Source organism: Brienomyrus brachyistius, chromosome 7, assembly GCF_023856365.1.
Source record: "Brienomyrus brachyistius isolate T26 chromosome 7, BBRACH_0.4, whole genome shotgun sequence".
Taxonomy (NCBI): Eukaryota; Metazoa; Chordata; class Actinopteri; order Osteoglossiformes; family Mormyridae; genus Brienomyrus; species Brienomyrus brachyistius.
The window spans coordinates 28399634-28424164 of NC_064539.1; the positions used below are offsets into that span (position 1 = coordinate 28399634).

General features: G+C 39.2%; 1 long non-coding RNA gene across 1 annotated transcript in view; it reads right to left on the reverse strand.

The window, feature by feature from the left end:
• Positions 1 to 20135, reverse strand: part of LOC125746724 (uncharacterized) — a 40719-nt gene extending 20584 nt beyond the window's left edge. Inside the window, exons 1-2 of the long non-coding RNA XR_007399038.1 lie at positions 19441 to 20135; positions 4103 to 4189 (exon numbers count right to left, since the gene is read on the reverse strand). This is a non-coding gene — a long non-coding RNA (uncharacterized LOC125746724). The remainder of the gene's footprint in view (positions 1 to 4102; positions 4190 to 19440) is intronic.
• Positions 20136 to 24531: the final 4396 nt, after the last annotated feature.

Sequence of the window (24531 nt, forward strand, 5' to 3'; positions counted from 1 at the left end):
TGTGTAGCACGTTGCACGTACCCCACTAGGCCCCGGCTAGTCTCAGCGCCCCCATTCTACCACCGTCGCCATTAGACATGCAGGAATGTTAACATTATTATGCATTATTATAAGTGTCTGCACGGCCCCTCCCGTCGCCGCTCTCTGTATTGTGTCTGGGGGGGCCTGATGCAGCAGCAGCTCTCTAAGAGCCTCGCCTGGCACGGGGCTGGGGACGGGACGGGGGTGTCCTTGTGCCATTTGCACAAATTGCTGCCCTTTAAATGAATGCACCTGACTCTCGAGCGTGATTATTTCCCCGACTTTTTCTTTTTTCCACGCACACACTCCTTTGCGTACATGCATACGGCTTTCCTAAATGCTTAAAAATGCTAAGGGATTATATACTGAGAAACTCTGGCTTTTATTTGACAGTTTTTATACATTTATAGATTTTTGTAGATCTGCTTCATTTTAAATCTCCTACCACAATATGTAACAATGAAAAATCAAAAATGGTATATGAAGAGAGAAATTAATTTTCTATTACAAAACATTATTGTATTAAACATTATTTTGACTGTAGTAATAGTAAAGCTTTTTACATACATAATGCCAAATTTGAAAGAGATAATAAGAAAATTATTTTCTAATATTTTTATTTATTTGTATTTCTATATCCAATTGATACGAAAAAGACAACGTAATGTGAAGGTCATAATGTACTTTTAATGTCACCTTGTATAAAAATGCACCGCATTCAGAGCATTACATAGCCATTATAACACATAATAAAATTCTGCATTTTAATAAGGATAAAAAATGTACCATTTTAACAAGAATGGCTGATATTCATTAGCCAGGCTGCACATGTGCTCTTAGTATTTTTCATTTAAATTGGACAAAACCCAAATCACCCTTTACAACAGATGCTTATTTTCACCTCTTTACACATCCTGGCACAAAGGTGAATTTCAAATGAACCATTTTAAGAGTCACACACTCTAAAATGTACACCTCCTGGTGCGCTAGCACACGTGCGCACACATGCACGAAAGACAAAAAGGAAGGGAGGGAGAGAGGGAGAGAGGGAGGAGCCAGGCTGGTGTGCTCATTTGCAATTTATATTACGGTTTCAGGGAAATCTCGGCTTATACGGGTAACATTAAAATATGCTTCCAAACGTAGCAGTAAAGTGAAAAATGTAAATAAGACCAGGAGAAAAGAGTCAGTATGTTTAAGCGTAATCTGCTTGGTCAGGAATGCTTAGCCAGTGATTTAAATATTTAAATGAATATGGATGAGAGCTGGCTGCCTTATGAGGGCATGTACCAATCCTCAATACTCCCCCGCCCCCTCACCAGGCTGCGTCCATGATTTGTGTGATTTTATTATGCGTGCGGCCTTTGTTCTCAGGATGAGGACCAGTGTATGTAGACGGCGCTCCAAGCATCCGTACAGCCAGCCAGGGGTTCGTGGTCCAGGCCTGGCTGCTCAATAAAAATGAAGCTTTCAGAACACAAAAGGGAAACGACAGATTTATTTATCGTCTTCCATGGCATTCCTTAAAATTGAGAGGGGAGCATCAGTGTGCGATTCTCCGGTGTGTCGGCTGGATGACTGCAGCGTGTGACTCTCGCTAGCGAACTCCGTCGGTGGCCTGATCGTAAAAGACCAGGATGATACATAAATGCATGTAAACGTCTGAGGGGAAAAAAATCCCAGCATGTTTTAATAAATGCTGCCAAATAGACGCACCACCACACTGCGATGCATTGTCATCATAAGTAAGTATGCAGTACATTTTATTGAATAATTCTGTATATAAATGTGTGATTGATTGTGGCACAGATAAAAATTTCACACTGTCCCGTTTCATCCAGAAGAGTGGATTCCGTCGCCATGTTCACCGAAAAAATCGCAGCACAAAGGAAAACCCCGAAGTCTGGCTGGACTTGGCAGTTAGCTTTCTGTGTTAATGGCATAGAGGGGAGATGCTTTCAGCGCAGAGGGACACGACTATCTAAGGTTTGGTTTTTTCATAGGCAGAGGCTCCCACTGGCAGAGAGGCTGATTGCTACTTTACAATTATAAAAAGACTCATCAGTGGGTCCCGACACATGCATACATCCATCATATAATTAGCACCAGCATCTCCAATCCATATATATGCCAGCTGAAGGATGCAGAGACACAGTTAACTAAAGTGAACCTGTTTTGCCTGTAACTTCTTGACATCCTACTATACTCATGCAAAAATTCAGGAACATGATCATTTCTTTTGTTGCATTATGAAAATTGATTTAAACTCATAACAGTGCACACTGTGTACTGCGTGTGCCAAATATTTTAAGGGTCACACTCATAGGCTGTGCCACGACTTCAAAAAATAGTTGCTTGAATAAACTGTGGTCATTCAAATTGTCCTGGCCTGATTAGACAAAAACGATATTTTATTTTTTAATCTCTTCATGTCTGACACCCCACAGTCAAGCGTGGTATTTGTAGGTCTTGGACGTGCAGCAGTCTTTCCAGCCGCAACAACAGCAGATTATACCACGAGAAGTTCCTCGTCTATGGGCTGCTCTACACAGTAAGGAACGTGGAGGTAAAGAAGGACCAGTGTGCTCTGACCCGGATTTTTCTCCAACTTACTCTTTTTGTTCGCAATTCTGTCAAGTTTAACGACGGACTGAAACTCGTCAGGGATTCCAGAATGACGTCGGTTCCAATACAGCAGTTTCATGCATCCTTAGAGTTTGTGTGAATCTCTCTGAAAATATAGTTCAAGTCCATCTCCAGCAATCTTGGTGGCTCTCTAGCAAGCCCAATTTCACACTTTCATGAAAAGTTGTTGTTTGTTTGCCTCGCTAAAATGGACAAGAACAGAGCCGGGCACCAAAACAAAGCATATCGGCGCCATTGACTGGGGGCGCATCATTGGAACTTTGGTAGAAACTCTTCTTTGTTGTGTCAAAGACAAGCTGTTGATTTACTGACAGCACTGGGAGTCCCTTTGAAACCAGAGGTCGGTGGGTTTGACTGAGTCTCACTGGCTTTTATGATACCGTAACTTCAACTTAATTGGCTCTTCAATGCATTCCACAAATACTATCTAAGGGAGATGGGTGAAATCATTAAGTCTCACACTTCAAACCACCACTGGAAAAAAAAAAAAATATCCTCTCACCACAATTGGACAGTCCATCCAAACTACTACAGCCATAATTCCCAAGTCCCATTTGTTCAGACAGTCCAACCACAATTATATATAACCCACATATAATGTTTTGGTAGAAAACAAATAAATAAATAAAAATGTCAAGACAGTTTTTATTTGTGGTTCTTGTCTTTAATTCATAGCTATCAACACAGGTGAACATTTAAGTATTTTCAAATATGTTTTACAAAAGCAAATACTATATAATATCTAATTATTTATTTTAAAGAAATATGCTTCCTACTGTAAAACTGTGTAAAATGTGTAAAATGTGGTTTTAAACTGCATGAAGGAATCCTGTTTACTTAAACTACTTCCGGCGTTTTTTAAAATCATTAAAATAAATACAGTATCTTCATTCTTTCTTCCTCTCAGGGTTGAAAAGAAGAATAAAAAACAGAAAATAGGTCATGAGTTGTAATGTTGCCTGTGGTCTGGCCGTCTAAATTCCCTTCAAAAAACCTACTTGCCAGTTTACTGCATCTCCTGGAGCTGCACCCTTCACTGGATTAACCAAATTCTTCGTATGGTTTTGCTTCAGGTGTGTGTGCACATACAAAGCAGACACACACACACACACACACACACAGGTTTGTAATTACATCTTTGTGGGGACTCTCCCTTCATTTCTATATTCAAAACCCTAATCCCAACATGACAACCTTAAACCCTACCCAGCCCTAACCTAAATTTAATCCGGGCTGAAAAAAATGGTCCTCACAATGTCAAAATAACATCTTTTTATCACATTGTGAGGACATTTGGTTCCCACAATGTAATGTGTACCTGGACCACATACACACACACACACACACACACACACACACACAACATTCATGCTCACCCCCGAGACTCTGCTGGCAAGCAGTGTACACTCTTAATTTTCTTTGAGCCTCAACTCACCTCACTTGCTGCAGCGCTGAGGTTTTCCAGGCAGCTCCATTTCACATCTTCCAGTTGTTAGGCTGCAGTCATCGCGCCCTCTTCCCTCTGACATGCAAAACAACATGCAGTGCATTCAGTGCAGTGCTCCTATAGACAGTTCACCATTTTACCTGGGATCAGGATGAGCTAAGATCCTCGGTGCACTTATGCACTTACAGAGAGGATGGTTATTATTTAAGCTGCTAATCTGTGTCAGAAAGCATTTTCTTTGGAAACCCCCAGTATGGAAAATGATTTTTAATCTCAGGCAGTGACTAACATGAAGGAAGACAGACACTCTCACTCTCGATTTTCTTGCAGTTTGTCGCTGTTCAGTTCAACCTGTCCTTAGAAGTGTGAGATGTCTACCAATATTGGCTTATAAATGTATTTGAAATGCTCTTTCTGCCCCAGAACTGTGCACCAATTGATATCTGAGGTTCAGCATGCAGCTGCCACTTACAGAGCGGGTCCTTCCCCTTGACAAACCTTCAGCAGTGAAGTCCACTTGTGACCATCCTTGACCTCTCACCCCCCCCACCCCCCCCATCTGGCCCTAGGGTCACCACAACAGACCTGGTGATCGTTGCTGGAAAAACAGAAGAGACCCCCCCCCCCCCCGAAGAGCAATCAGCAATCCATAATGTCCTGCCAGATTATGTTCCGAGGTCCGGGCCATCGCTGATGATGTAACGACGGAGGGCAGCAAGAGAGATGCATTGGAGGGCATGTGGGAGGCGGCCATGAGCCGTGGCCTTCCGATTCCAAAGCTGAAATCCCTGCTACGTGTGAGGCCTCTACTGCTTCTGGGCAGTGAAACCCCTGCCTCACACCAAATGTAAATAATGTAGCCCATACATCTGAAAGATATATGTAGTAAAATCAAAATAAGGTGTTTCCCACATCTGGAAAAGTGATGGATGGTCAGCAGGGAGGACTGTATGTAACTAGGCCTCTGTCCTGAGCACTAATGGGCTTTTCCTCCTTTCCATACATTAGAAGCAGCGTCGCTCAGTAGGGATTAGCAGACCGTCACAGGCAAATGAGCAGAACAAACCCCCTTATGGAAAATACGTGTATCACAGAGCCCACGGCTGCGGCAGTGGAGGCAGACTAGTGATGTACTCAGGTATAAAATAGTAAAGAAAAACAAAATTAAAATCTGGGAATAGCTTGTGTAGGGGCCACTAGTCAGGCCACTAGTTAAATGGCTACATCTAACAAGGGGGCAGGTAATAATTACATTTCAACTAGCTGAATGAAGCAGACTTAGGCGTGTGACATTGAGGCAGTGAGACAGCAGGGCAGTCAGTCTGGATTAATGAGCAGGCTGATGGGGAGGAGGCCTTCAGACTTCGCTGTGCTGTGAGGACACGCCAAAGATAGGCCGTCGCCGGCAGGTCTGCCCTCATTTATAATCGCCACACGTAAAAAAGGGGGAATTGCCCTTAATTGTAATGGTGGTGCACAAATAGGAAATCCGGTGCCAGAGGCATATAAACACACACACACAGGTTTGTATTCATATCTTTGTGGGGACCATCTCTTCATTTCTATGGGTATATCCCTGTTCCCAAGAATGACGACCCTACCCTGCCCCACCTTTACCGTAAGTAACCAAACTAAAAACTTATATTTTTAGTTGTTTTTTTTGACTGCAGTCACTGTGTTTTTATAAAATTGAGGTTACCCTTGTGGGGACTGAAGAAAATGGACTTACAAAGGTCCTACAATGTCAAAATATAATTATTACAATAATTATAATTATTACAAACACACACACATACACACACACACACACAAAAGCTCCCCTTTTCATATAGTGTACTTCCCACATGGGAACATTCTTGGCTTACAGTTTGTGTTGAGCATCACATATAACAGATTCTCAATGGTTTCTGTTGTGTCACAAACACAGGGGCAACGCTATAGAAAGATATCGATGAAAAAAAATCAGATTAAACCTTAAAAAGAAAGTATTTATTAAACAGCTATCATATGAAAATACATGAAAAAATCCCGCTCGACATTTCAAAAATTTTTTATGTAGTTTCAAAGTAATCGGCACAGACATTTTGAAAAGTAAAAATATTTTAGTATGCTACCTGTTTGCACCATGGGTGTAATTGTTAGGAGTTTGCTTTCTGCTTGAAAGCATTTCAGAATATGGTTTCTTAGCTAGCCGATAATTGCAGGTATTTACATACAGGGCTTTACCTACAAATTCTGGGCGCCCGACAGAACGTCATCTTGCCCTCACCCCACTAAATTTGACATATAAATTGACAAATCCATGGGTCCCAATCAAGTTCTGGGCTTCCCGAATCTGGCAGGGTATCCAGGCCCCCCGATGCCCCTGAATATATGTACATGTATGTATGCATGTGTGTATGTATGTATGTACTGTATGCATTCATGTATGTATATGTTCACTTATTGCCAGGGCTCCCAATGCAGGTACAGCAACATTATACAAAATGACTTATTGCAGAACACGCACACACATACACGCACACGCATACACGCACACTCATACACGCACACGCAGAGGAGAGTCCAGAAAAAAACTACCGCTTCAATTTACGTGCTCGTGACATGTCATTGCACTTCCGTGAAAATGGGAATACCCAAAATTGAAAGGGACCCTCCTGACACACACTGGCTGAGAACGACGACACTGGGATCGCTTGGTGAGCATGAGAGCGAATAAAGACACACCTTCAGACTTATTGAATTCATCCTCTGCTGGTCTGCAGAGAGAAATGGCGGGAGGCAGGGGTGCGGGGGGGGGTCCACTTTATGATCTTTTAATATATATTTTGATTTGTTACTGATTTTATTTATTTGTTCTTCTAATACCACATTTCGTTTTGATCTGGGACCGTTTGATCGAATGTTATCATTGAATGTAACCAAAGCATTGATATATAAATACATGCTGTTATTTGCGTTTTTACATAAAAGCTTACGCAGTTTGCATTTTCATTTCCATCCAATTTCATACAACCAATAAAAACAGCAGCTGGTAGTCTACATTCAGTACTTGTATACCATCATATTCATGCATAATCTAGGCCTCAATAGCCCTACTGGGCTGCAGCTAACATCTCTAGTTTTAACACAATAGATGGTGGAAAAATAGAGAGACCCAGTTTTCCGAAGCTGTTCCATATGGATTCATCCGTATGCTTACAGAAGTCCTTTCCTCCGGTTTACCCAGGGAGGGGCTGGGCCCCAGTCCCGTCTGGTTGTGTGTGGCTTGCGTGTCCTCCTGTATAAGCTACCAAAATGGCAAGGTGAACCAGGAGTCTACACTGGTGCCCTGACTTGAAAAAGGACAGTGTACAAAAGTGCACTGTGCGTAAGCACACTATAGCAGCCAATTATTTTCAGCCACCTACCATTTGCTGCCAAGTATCTTTTTAAGACACAATAATGTTAGAAAAAAAAAATAACTAGCTGGACTACTATGACATTATAATGAATTGTGCAGGATATTCGAGAGGCGCTCAGCAAAGACGTACGTGTACTTCCTCTCTGCCACACCTATCCCGAAGGATAGCCCGGGGAGCTGTGCCCACCCCGTCACGGAATGGGGGGGGGGGGGTGCTGAGGACTTGGGAAAATTTAATTATGCCGCCCGAATCATTCTATCGCAAATCTGTGCCGATTCAGACGCCGTCGAAACTGCTGCTATAGCCCAACAGCACGATCCCTGCGGTTGCCCTTTGTTCAGCATATTAGCATATGTGCTCTGCGTGGAAAAATTTCATTCACCAAATGTTAAAAAAAGAAGAAAAAAAAAACGAAAAAAGCAAAATATGCTAATATCACATTCACAGATAATCAGACTCCATGGGGGTGAAATGACAGTCATTAAATCAATAAACACTTTGTTATTAATATTGATGGTTCCCAAAATGATATGTAATATAGACACTGGGAGTGCCCAGCCCCTGCCCTACTGTGGGCAGAAGCGTTACACGTAACTCATTTACTAAAAAGCTCTTTGATATGCATGTTATTGGAGTGACTCTACTTCCAGGTTATAGAAATAGTCGTTACACAAGTCTTTGAATATATTGGTAAATTGCTTGCACACTTGCCTTTAACATCCAATGATAATGCATTAACAGATATTTCGTCAGTGATATAACTTTCCTCAGAACATTGGCCTTTAGTGTAAATTACTTCAACACTTCAATATCAGTTTAATTACACAAATATAGCTTAGTATTTCCCCTACAATTGATCACCTATAATCTATAAACCTAAAGTAACAAGGATGTGTTTGCTTTAAAATGAAAACTGACAGATGATAATCGTAACTTTACTCACTAACCATGTATATATATATATATATATATATACGAGAAGGTAGACTATACAGATTTGAACAGTAAGCAATAAGGTAAAGCACAACCAATACAGTCAGCATCTTGTTGTGATATTTCAACTTCAATATGAATTTCCACAAAAACTGCACACATTTATGGTTAAATTCAACCGTTGAATGAGAGTCTTCTGTCTGAATGACACTCTAGTGTTTAAATATCAGAGTATCCCTTTTGCTTTCTCTGTACTGTTTTATTTACAATTTCCTTCACTGTTGGATAAAAATGTCGTTTGTTTTTACAGAATCACCATGAACTGAGATCAAGTATGAATTATTAAATAAAATAATAAAACTAAAACATCAGGTTTTTTTTTATTATTAAAAACACACCAACCACAACTAGAAATGTGATAACGTAACGTATTCATGTAACATCCTTTTTGCTTGCTCAATGGTAACTGTATTCTGTTGGAAAGAAACAGAATAATCAAGCGTTTGACCAAAGAATAATCTGCCTTAATAAGAAACCTCTGAGGCCTATCAGTAAGATAACAGGCTCTAGCATGTGCCCGGGTCACATACAGTCAGCTGTCAAGTTTTTCATCATTTATAAATTAAGTTCCGCAGTCCAAGATCGGTGTTGTGAGCGTCTGTAATACAGTAAAACAAAAATGGTGCTAAACAGTCACACTAGACGTTTGAATGAAATTCACTGTGAGTCGAGGATCTTGAGGCAGTGTGCTTATTCATACTCGTGATCTATGGTGCGTGGAACAATTTATGTGGTATAATTAGTCGTTTCTGGATTGCTGGCTGAAAGGACCAGCACTCTGCATGTACCCAGGACTATCAGGAGGAAAAAAGCAACACAAACCCGCGGACTTAGCATGGCAGGAGGGCAGCTAGTCCCGCTGCAGACGAAACGTGTCGCGATGCCAATCGCCAAGGAATTATGCATGCAAATGGGGCCGTGAGATATGCGGGAGGGGGGTCAGCCGCGACTTTAATTAAAAATTGGTGTCGGTAGCCCCGCTTGTTTGCTGCTTGGTGGCGTGTGCGCGTGCGTGTGCGAGCGTGAGCCAGCTGGTGTGCCAGCAGACATTTTAGGTCTACCCCGTTGCTCGCCACTACCTAACCCGCAAGATGGTGGCACCTTGAAAATGACGCTGCTCTCTCCGAAGCGAATCAGGGTGGCGTGATTCGCGCACCATGCCGATGACATAAGGCAGGCCAGCCTAACGAGCCTGAATCCTTCCCGTTAATGGCAACACAAGCCATTAGCATCAGTGCATACATATAAATGTATAGGCCATTTTTAGATGAAATTAGCATGCCTGATTCTTAATTAAAGCTTACTGTATAAAGTATCACATGCTACTTCCAGCTAAATCGCAAATATATATATATATATATCGAAATAGTACTGATTTTATGAACAAGGCCTTATTTTGTACATCCTCTGTAATTTTTAATTCATTATTCTTGGGGGGTTTAATTATGTCGAATTTTGACAGATATGTGTATATGTATCTCTGTATGTACTTATGAACGTGGATAGATAGATAGACAGATATACAGACAGACAGATATAGCATCTAGTAGATAAATATATATACTTATATATATTTTTTATTGATCCCAAGTGAAAAATTCTGGACAGAAATATCCATAAATACATTCAAAATATGAACTTAAAAAATATATATAAACACTAAAAGACCCAAATATTATTTCACAGAACTCTTAGAGCACTAATGTCTTTAACTTAAAAATGAGGTCCATCCTTTTAGTTATTGGGAATTAGCCTGAATGAATAATTAATCGCTGTTGATTTATTATTCATAGCCTTTCATCTGATAGGACTGACAGTGTGCCGAATGAATTTACATGCATTAATTTATTGATAAATCATTAATACATGCCTTGACAATGTATAAGGGTGCTTTTACTACAGCATTTCAAATTACTGTACAGATACACACGGTAATACTGATAAAAAAAGAAAATACAACATTGAGTTTTATTTGGCACACAGGTGTGTGGTTTCAAAATACAGAATGGATCACTGCTCTGTAATAGTAAATATGTTACATAAGTGTTTCCAAACCAATAAATGCAGCAGGCAAGACATGGTGAGTAAATAAGAAACGTATTAGTCAGACTGAAAGACACGGGCTAAGTGTTATTGCCGATAACTGCTTCTAATAAGAGAAATAGGCAAAGAAATCCATCAAACACAAGCTTCGACATGAACAAACAATATATTTACAGTGTGTATTTCACAGTGCAGTGCAGTCTACTTACGATCATTAATGGTTATGTATAAAGCATTTCTCTCAACAAATAATAGTTTAGTAATACAATGGCACCTAATAATAATGACTTTTCATGAGCTTCATCAATGCATTACCTATCTTCATCTGATCGAACCTTTAGTGTGGTTTCTGCTGAAGGAAAACATTTACACATGGTTATGGTCCATTTAAGTCCAAGATCCTATTACATTTGTAGGCCAAAGTTCCTCTTTCTGAAGAATACAACTATTAACGTTTTATACATGGGGCCAGCACTGTGTTGAATGGATTAGGTATTGATAACTACAGATTAGTTAAGAATTGCATTGAGAGAAGCACCATATTCTGGAAAAGAGGTTGGTTAATCAAAAAGAGAATTAGCCCCTCTGGTGGCATTGATGTCATACAGACAGGAGAGTCCCCCCAGTGGAGTCTGACCTCTGTCGAAACACACCCTTAAACAGCACGCCGATTTAAACCTGAGGTTCTGCTTTTAGCCAGGTTCTGCATCTAAGGGGATCCAGTGTGAAGTAAAATGTCACTACAGTGGAGTATTTATATGCTACAACGAAACAAATATTAAATATAAAAAAAAAATAAAACATGAAAGTAGCTTTATCTGCAGTCTAAACCTTTTCTAAGAAACAGACCACCAAAAGTGCCTGTGGTCTTATTCATGAATACTTAATCTGCTAGCTCTAACTAGCAAACAGTGCATCAAAGAAAATTCTCATTGGCTATGCTCAAGATGTCGGGGGAGAATCAGAGGAACGCAAACCAGCATGATTTACTGGACTGGAGGCCCTCTGGTTTAACCGACAAATTGTCATTAAGCTACTCTGATCATAATGATCTTTGCGTTACTTTCACTAGCTGTCGAACGACATATAAATGCAAACTGACATCCGGGTATATAAGCTGTACATTATAAATAGCAATGGCGTAAAATTTTGCTGGCCGAAAGCAGGCACCTGTACGAACGTCAAGCAAGCGACGACGCTAAATAAGTTACCAGATGGCTGGCAAAGATGAGTTTCTGTCCATCGCCGTGATCAGATCCGTAACAAACTGCTGAAGTGCCTTTGCTCTCAGAACTAATGAACGCTTCCAGAATGTGGCCCAACCTTAACGATCTGAAAAGCAGGACCCAGGCGCTAAATTGAAGTAACCGGTGACACAGCACAGCATGAAACTGCTGTAATCCCCTCTGGCCTCTGTAACCTGTCTAAACACCCGTGCGTGATAGTATTATGTGGCTTATATACAGAAATACCTGCGTTCATTCACACCGCCCTGGCACTGCACAGCTTGGGCATACGTTATCCTGCATGCACGATGTCTGATAGCCCATTAACTAAATATACCTACATACATTTAATATATACACTAAGCGCCCAATTTATTCAATATATCCTGCTCCTCTGAACAGCAAGTCATGTGGTTGCAGCTGTCTATTTACAGCAGGCAGACAGGGTCAAGAGGTTCAGTTACAGTGTGGCTGAACTTTACAATGGCTGCAATGCATGAATTAAGGGATTTTAAAGTATGGAATGTTCACTGGTGCCAGGTGTGATGGCTTCAGCATCTCAGAAACAGCCAGCCTCCTGGGAATTTCCTATAACACGGCATCCGGAACTTTCCAGAAAATGGTGGTAGACAAAAAAAAAAACAAAAAACAAAAAATAACAAAACACACCCAGTCAGTAGTCAGTAGTCAAAAACACCTTGACAACGACACAGGTTTGAGGTGAGCGTCCAGACTGAAAACACAACTTTTCAACCCTTAAAGGGTGTAGTCCTTCCAGCAACTACATAGTGTTATAAAAATTCATATATATGTATATGAGGTTCTGAGGTTGCATTGAAAAGGAATGAGGATTAGATGACACTGTTTTCCAGTGTATCAGTTATGCAATATATACGCATAAATATGTGCATATGGATGTCTGCTGTCTGCCTTTTGGGAAATCACAATACGTTCACCTCTACTGTACACAGTATATATATAAAACTACAGTGAAATGACTTAAGTTCGTGTTCTCTGCTCCCGCATCACGCATGCCTGCTGGCCAGCCTCCTCCCTCATCCTGCTGCCAGCATATTCACCGTGAGCTCACCTCACTGTTGCCACGGCGACACCAATCAGCAGGAATGTCCGCCGCACACGACAGAGGCTCACCTAGAGCAGGCGACTGCATAAATTCAAGCTCGCTTAAAAACTGCGAGGCTTTTATCAGCCTGAAAGAATCCGTCTAAATAAGCCTCCCATGTACTTATTACGAAGAAAATGGTTCCAATGCAGACAGTCCAAACGCATATACATGCAAATAAGTAACTTACAACCAAAGTATTTTTCTTTAAATATGCTAAGAATGACCGAAATAACAGAGAGCAGAGCTGTCAGCAGAGGACCGAATGACCCCCCCAATGCGTCTGCATATTCAAAGATCATTACATAAAAACACCTACAGCGCCCCCCCCCCCCCACACACACACACACACACACACACCGCAGATACAGCATATCCCTAAAAGGCTTGAACAGGTTTAAATGAATGTCCAACAGAAGGAAAAGTAGGGAGCCCTGATATGGAAGCACACGCCAGTCACACTGGCTGGGGCTGAGAAGGGTCAGGCACAGACATGAACCCCAAATATAACTGCTTTAGATGGCAGACATAAATAGTACAAGAAAAGAGATTCACTACGTCTGCTGAAATATCATGTAGTTAAAATGAATTCTCATGTATACATTCCCTCTTTCTTTTTCTGTTTTTGTCACCATCTCTCTCTCTCTCTCTCTCTCTCTCTCACACACACACACACACACACGCACACACACTTCCGTTTTAATAGCAAACATACAGTACATCTTTTCAAAAATGCCAACAAGAAACTGAATACTGTGAGGTATGGTCATGTTTGGCAGGAACAATACAGAAATCACGGAAATACACTCAAACTGACTGGTAATAGTAAAGAAAATCACGAGAGATCAAACGTGTAAATTAATTATACAGTATGTGGGTTTGGCAGCAGTTTTTGTCTGTTACCAGATTAATTGAAAATAAGAAAAATAGTTTCATAAATTAGAGTCTATAAAGTTTATCCATGTCTAGAGTTTCCACTGTACTTTCTTATAGGCACTTATAAACAATGAAACATCTTAATCTTATATTCATATAATTATAAATAATGCATTAAACTATACATATCAATTTGTGTTCTTTTAAAACGAACAATGTTTATCATATAAACGTATAAAACAGCATTCTTTTTTTTTTTTTTTTTTAAATAGCCATCCGTTAAACTTGAAAGAATAAAAAAGACGTATTTCCTTATTTTGGCTTAATTGATCTGTTACCTGCTCAACTCCTCATAAAAGTCTTTAGCACCGTATTCACCTGAAATGATGAGCCGGTTGTGAAGAGCTGAGCCAGCTTATGCCTCGTGGCAAGCAAAGCTGGGCACAATGAGCAAAAGCAGTTACCCAGTTACATTACAGTCTTAGAGTGGGTTCGTTTTTTAAGTCTAATAAAGTTCTAATATCATCTATTCACTTATCCCCCACAGCGACGTTCTCGTTTACAGTTGATAGGCTACATACATTTGGATATTGGCTGCCAAGAAAACAGCCTATGCAATATCAATAATAGGCCCATGTAACATGGCGACATTTTTAAAAAGAAAGACATCCAAGTGTTGCAAACATCTCATATCGGGGCCGACTTTCAAAATTTACGGCCGATAACGCGATATTTTTATGCGTTTAACGCCTGACTCGAATAGGCTATAAAGCCTGCTTTAGACAAGTCATCAGTACGCCATATAGTTTTTAATGACAGGTTAAAGACTAATTATTTAGTACACAAAATATCACAACGAGTATATCTGAAAAAGACACGTGTTAATTAAACACCTACAATTCAAACACGCGGAAATTCATACATTTTATTTCTTATATAACGAAACAGTAATAGAATGTATCATATATGGCTTGGGTGAAATTACACTAAAGATGGTAATATTATTACGAAAATACAAAACGAATTAATAAAATAAAAGTAAACTAAAGCTAGTAATAATAATAATAAAAAACAGAAGAAAACGTGCATTTTAATAACTAAATCTTACCCTACAATTTTGAAGATGATAATAAAAATGGGCACACATATGATCGGCCAGTCGCTACTGCTGAGATTCACAATAAATAAAACACTGCTGCACTAAAAAGTAAATACGGGTTTTAATGCCTCAAATGGTAGAAATAAACTAAGGACGCCCGTCTAGCGGGCACAAAGGGTCAGACACGTGTTCTCACGGTCAAGTCCAAATTACTCCAGGCCATCTGCTCCTGGAGAAAGAGCATCTTCTTTAAACACCCATTCAGAAAATGAATTAAATATTGCTTCAATTCCAGATATTACAAAATATGCATACTGTTCTGTTGTTCAAACAACACATTATTTCATCTTTTAAAGGTTTATTTCATGAACTTTGTGAACATTATGCAATTACGTATTCATTTTTCGATCAACCATTACCAAAATAATATAACTGGTACATAATAATACTAGTAATTTTAGTAGTAATAGTACTAGATTGCTTTGGGCTCTTTAATAGCCTTAAATAAAATATATTTTGTTGTAAAGCGTCATTTTGCTTAAAAATTCGTTGAGTGTTTAGTCATGAAATGTGTTTTACAATAATAATTCCCTGTTTCATTCGTGCACTAACTTCATAAACAAAACCAAAGCTGTAACATTATGCCCGTCACACTCCGTAATCCAGTCACGTCTATCACCCAATAATCCCCCGAGGTCCCCCATCCCTATCAAACGCACTTCACCATCGCACATTCAAACTGTTGCCACTACAGCTCCGAGACCCGCGTCTGCTCTGGGTGGGAAACGGCGCCGCCTTCTAAAGTGATGCAGATGAGTCGGGTGCACTTGGTGTTTTTTTTTTCCATGACCTAGGTCGCCCCCACCCCCATCTCTGTCTGTCATATTCGGCCCCAGCACCACATTGCCACTTGCCCTCGAGCGTGGGAATGGGAGGCTCCAGCCGTTCACATCTCCTGCAAGTCCGTTTAACGGAATCAATTAAGAAAGAGCGACACCGCTCTCTCTGCGCCATTCCAGTTTTTCCACTTGCGCCGTAATTACTTTGGGATGCCGACGCCTTTTCTTAGAGCTGATCGCTCCCAAAAAGATGGGGGGAGCGCGCACGTGCTGCCCCTGCCCGGTGCCGCGCAAGAATTAGCAATTAAGCCACGAGGAGGAGGCGGCATCTGCAGCAATTAACACCAGATTTTTTAGCCTTCAGATCTCTTCATCTCAATGCCGTCTATATGTGTTAAGTTCACCAGGCCCCCGATCATTTAAAATTTAAAACTTTTCCCGGCTTTGAAAATAGTTCCGTAATTTCCATAATCCGCGGTGAAAATGGAAGCAGTTTTTACTTTCGGTTATCTAGCTTTATGACGACGAGCACACTCATACAGCTAGATAACCAAAGATAACAACGTACTTCCCATCATTCAGTTGTATCCCATGTTTCATTTAATTTTGCTTTGAAATTCCTTTTTAAAAAGTGTCTTCATCTCCCTTTTGAAGATTTTTATTCCCACCGAGGACCAACCTTCTGCTGTGACAGCTGTCCATCAAAGTTGCGACTCCAACTTTTGAAGCGTTTTATAATTAACTAAATACATAATCCAGGTAATTAAACTGCAAAGAAGTAAACAAAAGTGGCTTTATAATAATGAGCATCGGGATTGTGGATTTAGGTTCATCCACAATTGAACAGGCCTACATTTGCATTATAAACAGCTTCATTCTCGTGTGGCTCCTTAACTCCTTTTAACGCGTTATGGTGCGAACAATATCCCGTATCGCCAGCCAGTCAAGTTAATATGCTGTTCAGAAAAAAAAGAACGAAAATAAAGAACGATCCGGAGGAAAGTGCTGAGATGATAAAACAGCAGCATCGTTTCTGTTTATGCGGGGAATGTATTTCTGCCCAAACGACGGCAGCTGGACCGCAGTAACACGCATGTGTTCGCGGGAGAGAGGGAGCCAGATCTCGCTGCATCCATCTGCCAGGACGCGGTGTGCGAAGACTCCCTTCTTCCGGGCTTAGCGCGACCGAGAATAGGGCCATCACTGAGGAGCGGGGGTGGGGGTGGGGGGGGGGATGACGGGGCTTGCGGTTCCAAAATATGAACGAGGTCAAAGGTCTTATACTGGGGGAGTGTACGCTAATGATGTCGTGAGGATTCTTAAATACGTCTTTATATTTAGCCTTATTTATGAACGCGCAGCGATGCTCTCCAGCCTTGGCAAGTGCACTGGAAAAATTAGTATTTTCCCCGCAGCATTTGGAGCATGAGGGATAACGGCGGTACCGCAAAACAGTCACCGCGCAGGAGGATTTTCTGTACGCCCTGAATGAAGCGTGTAGCCGCCTCTTCGCGCGGTAAGAATCGATGTATGCATTGCGGGCTTCGTTTATTAAACTGCGTTTAAGCGATGCTATGAGTCTGCGCATTATTACATCAATATTCTGATCGTTGATTTTATTCCTTTATCGTTTTTTACTAATAACACCCACGCTGAGTGGCGTAAACGGGTGTATAAAAATCCACTTCTGCAAGGGTATTATTTCGTTTATTAATAAGAATGTACTGCATCTCTATATAGGTATCGATGGCGATGTCACAATCACAATAATAATACGGGTTTTGCCTAATGCACACTCAATACACTGGCATGCTTGCAGGCGTCTCATTGCACGGTATTATTTTGTGTGCATGTTTCAAATAGCAATTAGGTATTTCTGTCCTGGAAAGGTTGAGGTATTTTCGTTTTTGGCGTGTGCGCATTTACACGCACACACACGCTCACACACGCGCGCACACACAGCTAGTGAGAGCGAGAGAGAGAGAGAGAGAGAGAGAGAGAGACTGAGCGAGAGCGCGAGAAGCACCCCAGTCATTGTGATGATTGTAGTCTATTAAATATAACAACAATAACCTAATATAACTCGGTCCTTGTCACGGACGTGCGCGTTATCACTTGAGCATCTGAAAGTGTGGAACACGAATAAAAACCTTTCATTGTTGTTATTATTGTTTTAGTGCCACTGTGTAGGTTTGCGATATGTAAAGAGCACTGTCATAAGGATTTAAATACATTAATAATTCGGTGATTAACGGCGCATTTACATGACCGTATTATTATATAGGCATATCCTAATAGAGAAAACCTGCGTAATATTTATGTCCAAAAAGGACGTATACCAACAAAGGAATAATTTGACATTTTTGAAACACCATATTAGTCGGAATTTTGTTGCGCCGTTATATGTCCAGGTTTGGAGTAAATATATTCGCTCATTGTCTTCAAAATGTTATGCATCACATCTGAAAATGTGGTGTTGCAGTAGACTAATGGCTAGCGCCTCCGACAGATATTCACCGGGAGATTTCAGTTCATTCAGTTCTGGACCCAAATGATAATTAATATAGGGGGCGTAACACAGATGCAAGTTGCGCACTTGCGCCTTAAATGTTGCTACTGTACTCCTTATTGGTTCTTCCGTCAGTGGCAATTCCAAGAAAAACAAGGCCGTGACGACATATATTCGCACCCTTATTTTGCTAGTCCTTGATGAGCTCAAGATAGGCGACTTCAAATGTTCGACTGCTGATGTGTGAACGCAGGCGCTGACATGAATCAATAACACAATTCTGTGTCAATCTGTACTTTATTTACACATGCAGGATATTAATGCATAGGCCTATAAAACGTTTTAAAATGTAGTATTTATTCTTACTGTACCATTTTCACGCGTACACATATTTATGTGTGTGTGTGTGTGTATGTGCGCGCGCGCACGTGTGTCTATATAGGCCTTATAATAAAACTGAAATTTAATTGAAATGTGTAACGTTAATTTTTTTTCTTTGGACGAAGAGGGGGGAATTGCAGGCGACGTCACAGCGGGCGACAATTAACGTGGTGTTTTATTCAATCATGCCATGTGTGACGTCACAGTGATTGTGAAAAGGAGTGGATATTTCATAGATCGCAAACGCTATAAATGTCTGACTTCAATAAACTGTCGTCGACATGGAAGATGCAGCGTTATTTTTTCCAACGTACAACGTGAACACGCGCCATTATAGTTTTTTAATCATTGAGTTATAACCATCGTTATTCATAATTTATATTCCCTTGTTATAATTTGCACGTTTAATAATCATTAATATAACTATTGGTGCTAGATGTTCTAATCAAAATGCTAAAAACCCCTATTATTACTACACAAATATCAATGATATTGCAGTATATTCGATTATATTTTAAATGTAACACAATACTGTCATTTCAGATTGATAGAATTAAAATCTCAGTTTCTGCCTCATACAATCATGAGCTGTGGCCTATTGAGCAGCCCTGTGTAGCTCCAGACGGGCGGCCAAGCTGGTGCCGATGGCCGTGGGCAAAAGATGGTCCATTCCAATCTCAGAGAACACGGTTAATATATGATATGTTTTTCTCCCATTAAAATATCGCTTAGATTCTTCAGAACGTCAATGTAAAATAGCAGGTAATTGATGAATTATTAGTAATATCACATACGCGGACACATAAGCATCACACAAGTAAATGTATACTTACACAATCAAATGTATGCCATGTGACAGTATACTGTAAACAGCTGATTATACTGGAACACTCCCCACGTCGCAAAACATCCAAAAATCAAGTTCTTCAAACATGTGTAAGGCTCTCTCTGGACTCCTCGGGAATATCCAGCCATCCCTCGTCTGGACCTCATTTAAAATTGCCGCTAATTTTTTGTTCATTTCGCTTGGTTCAGTTGCATCGAGTTAAGCAGAAACATATTCCAACCACATGATGGCGAGAAAGAAGAAGCGATTTAAAAAAGGAAAGAAAAGAAAAAAAAACTTCCCAACAGCTCATTTGTCTTCCGCAACAAATTGAAAAGTGAAGTGTTGAGCTAAGAGTGAGCTAGTTTTGGGGGACTGGCCGCAGAATAGTCCACCCCTCCTTATAGAGAAGGGCGTGCTCAGAAATTCAAACAAGTTCTCCAAATCTTTTGTTGTATATAAACTGAACACCCATTGTGCATCTACTTCGTCTTTCACGGACTGCTGTAAAAATAACGAATATTCACTGAGCTCCTTTAGCCGGCATAACATTTAAAAAGCGAATTTTGACATTTTGACTTAAAGTGTTCTACTGTAAGACATAATATATATATTATAGGAACAACTTACTTTAACTATACTTTAAAAAATATTTTCCGTTTAATTTGCGAACAATTTCATCTTCTTAAAGTGTTTATTATTATTGTCATCATATTTTTCCCAGCACATGTAGTAAGAACATCGCAATAGTATATTTTATAATACGTTATTTCAGTCGTATATGACTTTCTAAAACGCCTTAATTTCGAGACGCCTAAATATGACTTTGTAGGAAAGATAACATTAGCCTAATTAATTCTTCACCAAAAATCAAGATCTTCGTTTTAAAATAAAGTCAAAACTCGTCAGTAATTCGTATTTTTGTTTAGGTTTAGTGTAACAATGCATTTGGTATTACAGTTAACCTTCTGCGTTATAACTAAATGTTGATAAATAATCATATTAACATTTAATATAAATTAACTGATATTTTTCACAGTCGCCAATGATTAAATTTTGAAATACATTAAATATGTGTATGTCCTGCATATATTGAGTTTTGTACAATGTCTCCGGTCTGTATTGCTCTTGATTAAATATATCAATATAATTGCAAACTTTCCAGACAAATTCTGATTTAGTGCTGTTTTCAGGTTCTGATTTTTACATACTCCTATACTTGCCATCGCTGGCTAATCCGTCTGATTTGATCAGATCCACGAGAAGGTTTTACAACGAGGTCACGTCTAATGACGTAGCTCGGAATATTTGCTACGTGCAGCCATATTTAAATACATCAAGCAAATTAGTGCATCAAAATATGCAAATCCAGCTCGCATAGTCTTTCTCCCAGCAGACGGACTAATACTCCTGAACATTCTCTTGTTTCTTCATTAGGGCTTTAAAGGTGGTTCAGTTGCTTTTTCCTTCCTAAAATTCTTTTATTTTTCCCTTCTTTTTGTAACCTTTCGTAGCTCCGATTAACTGTACCGCTCGCCTTGCGAATCCAGGAGTATGTCGCGTATTGCAGAAGCGGAGAATCCCGTTGGAAAAATCGTCTATGCATAATGAGACATCTGCTGCGCCATTCTCGCAAGCTTGATGCCGTTGGCTCCTGCGTCTGTTTTATTTTTGATTTTGATGCATTCGTGAGGTAGATTTATATTTACTTTATTTGCTGACTTCAGAATTTCCCTTGTAATTTGGCAGTTACATTTTTTTTGACAATTTTGCATAATTTGCATACGCAGGGGCATATTCCTGCGCATTAAATGAATGCTCTGTAATTGCGGTGAATAAATACTTTGTCGTACGTAAAGCACAATGCTCTTCGTTTAATAATGAATAATCTATTAAATGTAGCTACAAAGAGAAGCAAACTCGTTTTTCCATTTTGCTTACGTGTAAATAATGTTAAATTATAAACAAAGGCATCTGCATTTTCAGGTTACCCTGCTGCGAAAAAAGAAATTAAGCCGTAATGTGCAAAGCTGTATATAGCTTCGGTGTTACTGCATTAGGTCTGTAATGCGAAGGCAAATAAAACATCCCAAGTAGACATGACCTCACAAACCTTGTATTCTGTTTGCCAATTGTATATATCTGAATATTTCAGTGCAGAAGGGAAATCCATCCGCTTTTAACACATCCATGTGTTTCGCTCTCTGTCCGTCGCCAATTACTTCACCATGTATGCGTAACTTGATGTTTCGGCTAGGTTCAATATTCTGTTCTCTATCTTTAGTTTTTAAGAACAGAGTTGAACAATTTTTATAATGCTTATTTGTAGTATGTTGAACGAAAATTATCCCCGAAGTGTGCCACTGTTTTAACTTACCTTATTGTTTGCTAATTTCAAACGTCTTTCAGTTGTGTTCAGATGCAGAGTTGCATACGGCACTACTTATGGTGCTAGTTTCGTCCTGTTACTCCGCCAAATGTATTTTGCGAAACCTGCGCTCAGACATGATCATACGATGTGTCACCAGCAGGCTAGAAGTGGTCAGATTGATAGACAGAGGCATTTTTTTTTGCAAAGGGGGGGAAAAAACTGTCGTTGACATCTCATTTGTTTGACAAGGAGTAAGATGTAGAAAAAAAGAACTCGCAATTTATACGTAGCTTTTGCTCACCTGTCTTTACACACTAAAATCCCGTATTTAAAATGACTCACCATTTGTAACATTCTGCAGCTAATCGTCGTGGTCGCTTCTTAGAGTTCAGTCGCACGTGGAGTGAATGCGGTAATGTGACAGACCTGGCGATATATTACTATACTGATGCATATTCACTTCGGATCAAAATAGCAACAGCCGCCACACGAATAATGAGACCAAGTTAGGGCTTCAGACACAGCCTATGAACAGGAGATGGAAGAGTTTCACCCAAATATATAGCTTGCCGATTTCATTTCTAATTCTTTATGAAGTTATACAATCGGCTATCGTTTTTGTTTTTTTAAATGATGAATTCTATTTTAAGGCCTTTATGTTAATCCTAGTAGCTTTTCCCACTATATTTAAAGATATACACAGAAAAATTACACACGGTGATACATTGTTGCCTGAAATACGTCATAGATTTCGGGTTATAAATAGCCAATTATTGTTATTCATAACCGTTTTTTTGATGTTGCACGAAGTTGTTTTACAGTTAATCATCTGAATTCAAAATCAATGATGTAATAAGATAGTTAAGGAAAATATATACTTTTAAAATACGTGTGTGAAACGTACCAGACTCAGAAACTGATTTATTGCGTTTGAAAACTTTTTTAATATTGTGTTTTTATCTTTTTTCTAAATAAACAAAATGAGTATCATTATTTAGCCTTACAGGAATTTTCTGAAAGATAAGCTAGTTAAATTTTCGTTAAACATTCTGTTTTCTTCAAAATATATTTATTCACAATTTTCGGGGTGACTCTTCATTTGCTGAATGCTTTCGTATGGAAGATTTGTCTATATAGCAAATCGGAAAGCAGTCGGTCTGAATGCGATGCATCGGTAATAATTAAACCATCGAACGTTTTAATTACCTGAACCGTATCATAAAAACGTAAAATACCGCAAAAATAACAGCTAGTGTTTTCACCCGTTTTAAATGTCTCGCTACTATCCTTACTCGTGTTAAATTATATTTAAGTTTTCGTTTGAGGCTCACATAATTTCAGTATTTTAAAAAAATACACTGACGGTAACGTATCATTGGAAACGACCGTTTTAATAGTGTAAATTTGGTAAGTTTTTCATAGAAAGTTCTTGAATCCGTAAGCATGGTAAGCTGGTTGCTGCTTGATTGCGACATCCAGTGGACAGAGTCCGCTAACATAAAAATTGTATCAAGGGAAGTGCTTTGCGAATTTTTTTTTTAGTAAAATTTCTTTAATGTATCTCAAAGATCATCGGGTTTTGTTCACAACTCATATATTAAGGATAAAACACATTCGTTAAAATCTAGCCTACTTGGTTTGAATAATAAAAAGTAATAAATAGATTCACATGTGTCTGCGTGTCTGTTACTGAAAATTCCGAAACAGTTTGGCGCACTGATTGACACGTTTTGTACACCAGATATACGTAGATTGTGAAATTTCAAATAAGAGTATTTTTATTTCGGATGTTACTATTGATCAATTTTAATGATGTTCGCTTAATCGGCTTATTAATGACGCATGTTTGCATTTTCGCAATTTATCAGTCTGCTGATTTTGTTTATAACCAATAAATTTTACCTGGAATGACACCTTTTACATTTTCATTTTTACCTTGCTTCACAAACGTAACTAACAGATATAGCTGAATAATGCGGGAATGCAGGCTTTAGTATTCCGCTCTATAAATTTTGGGTTGAAATATTTCGCACTTATTTAAGGCTAAATCCATTAAACACTAATCGCTTTGAAAAGGCAACAGTAGAGTGTAACTGGAAAATGTCACTGTGCAGACCGACTCGATTTCACAAAATTACCGATTACACTTATTCGGCTAGTATAATGAAATGTTTTGCGGTAGCTTATATTTAGATGAGTTGGTTTATTCATTCAAATCATATATATGAAATACTACCTGTGTGCGTTTTACGAACTTTTCGATTTTTATTGCGAATGAAAATGTTAGTTTGGTATTTGATATATAAAACCAGGTGCTAAAAAGAATTGGATTCATCGCTCCATCAAAATTGTATGAACCCTTTTTAATTAGAAAAATAAAACCCATTTTATACTTGCGACATTGTGCAAGTAACATGCAAACAACGAAACTGCAGTAACCGGAGATGATTTTATAGATAAAATTATATATACTCCGAATAAATGTATTTATGTTAAATATTATCGCCAGGTGTTACAGTGTACCATCATAAATTAAAAAGAAACTATACTATGCATCTGCATCCCAATTGTGTATCTTATTTTGGGACTTTATAGGGAAAAAATAAACGAATGCAATATTATTAAAGATAGGCCTACTGAATATTTCATATGCAAGATAAATTAATGATACATGTATGTTCTGCGTGAAAACATTCCTTTGACTTAGAGATACTAGTGATCACGCGA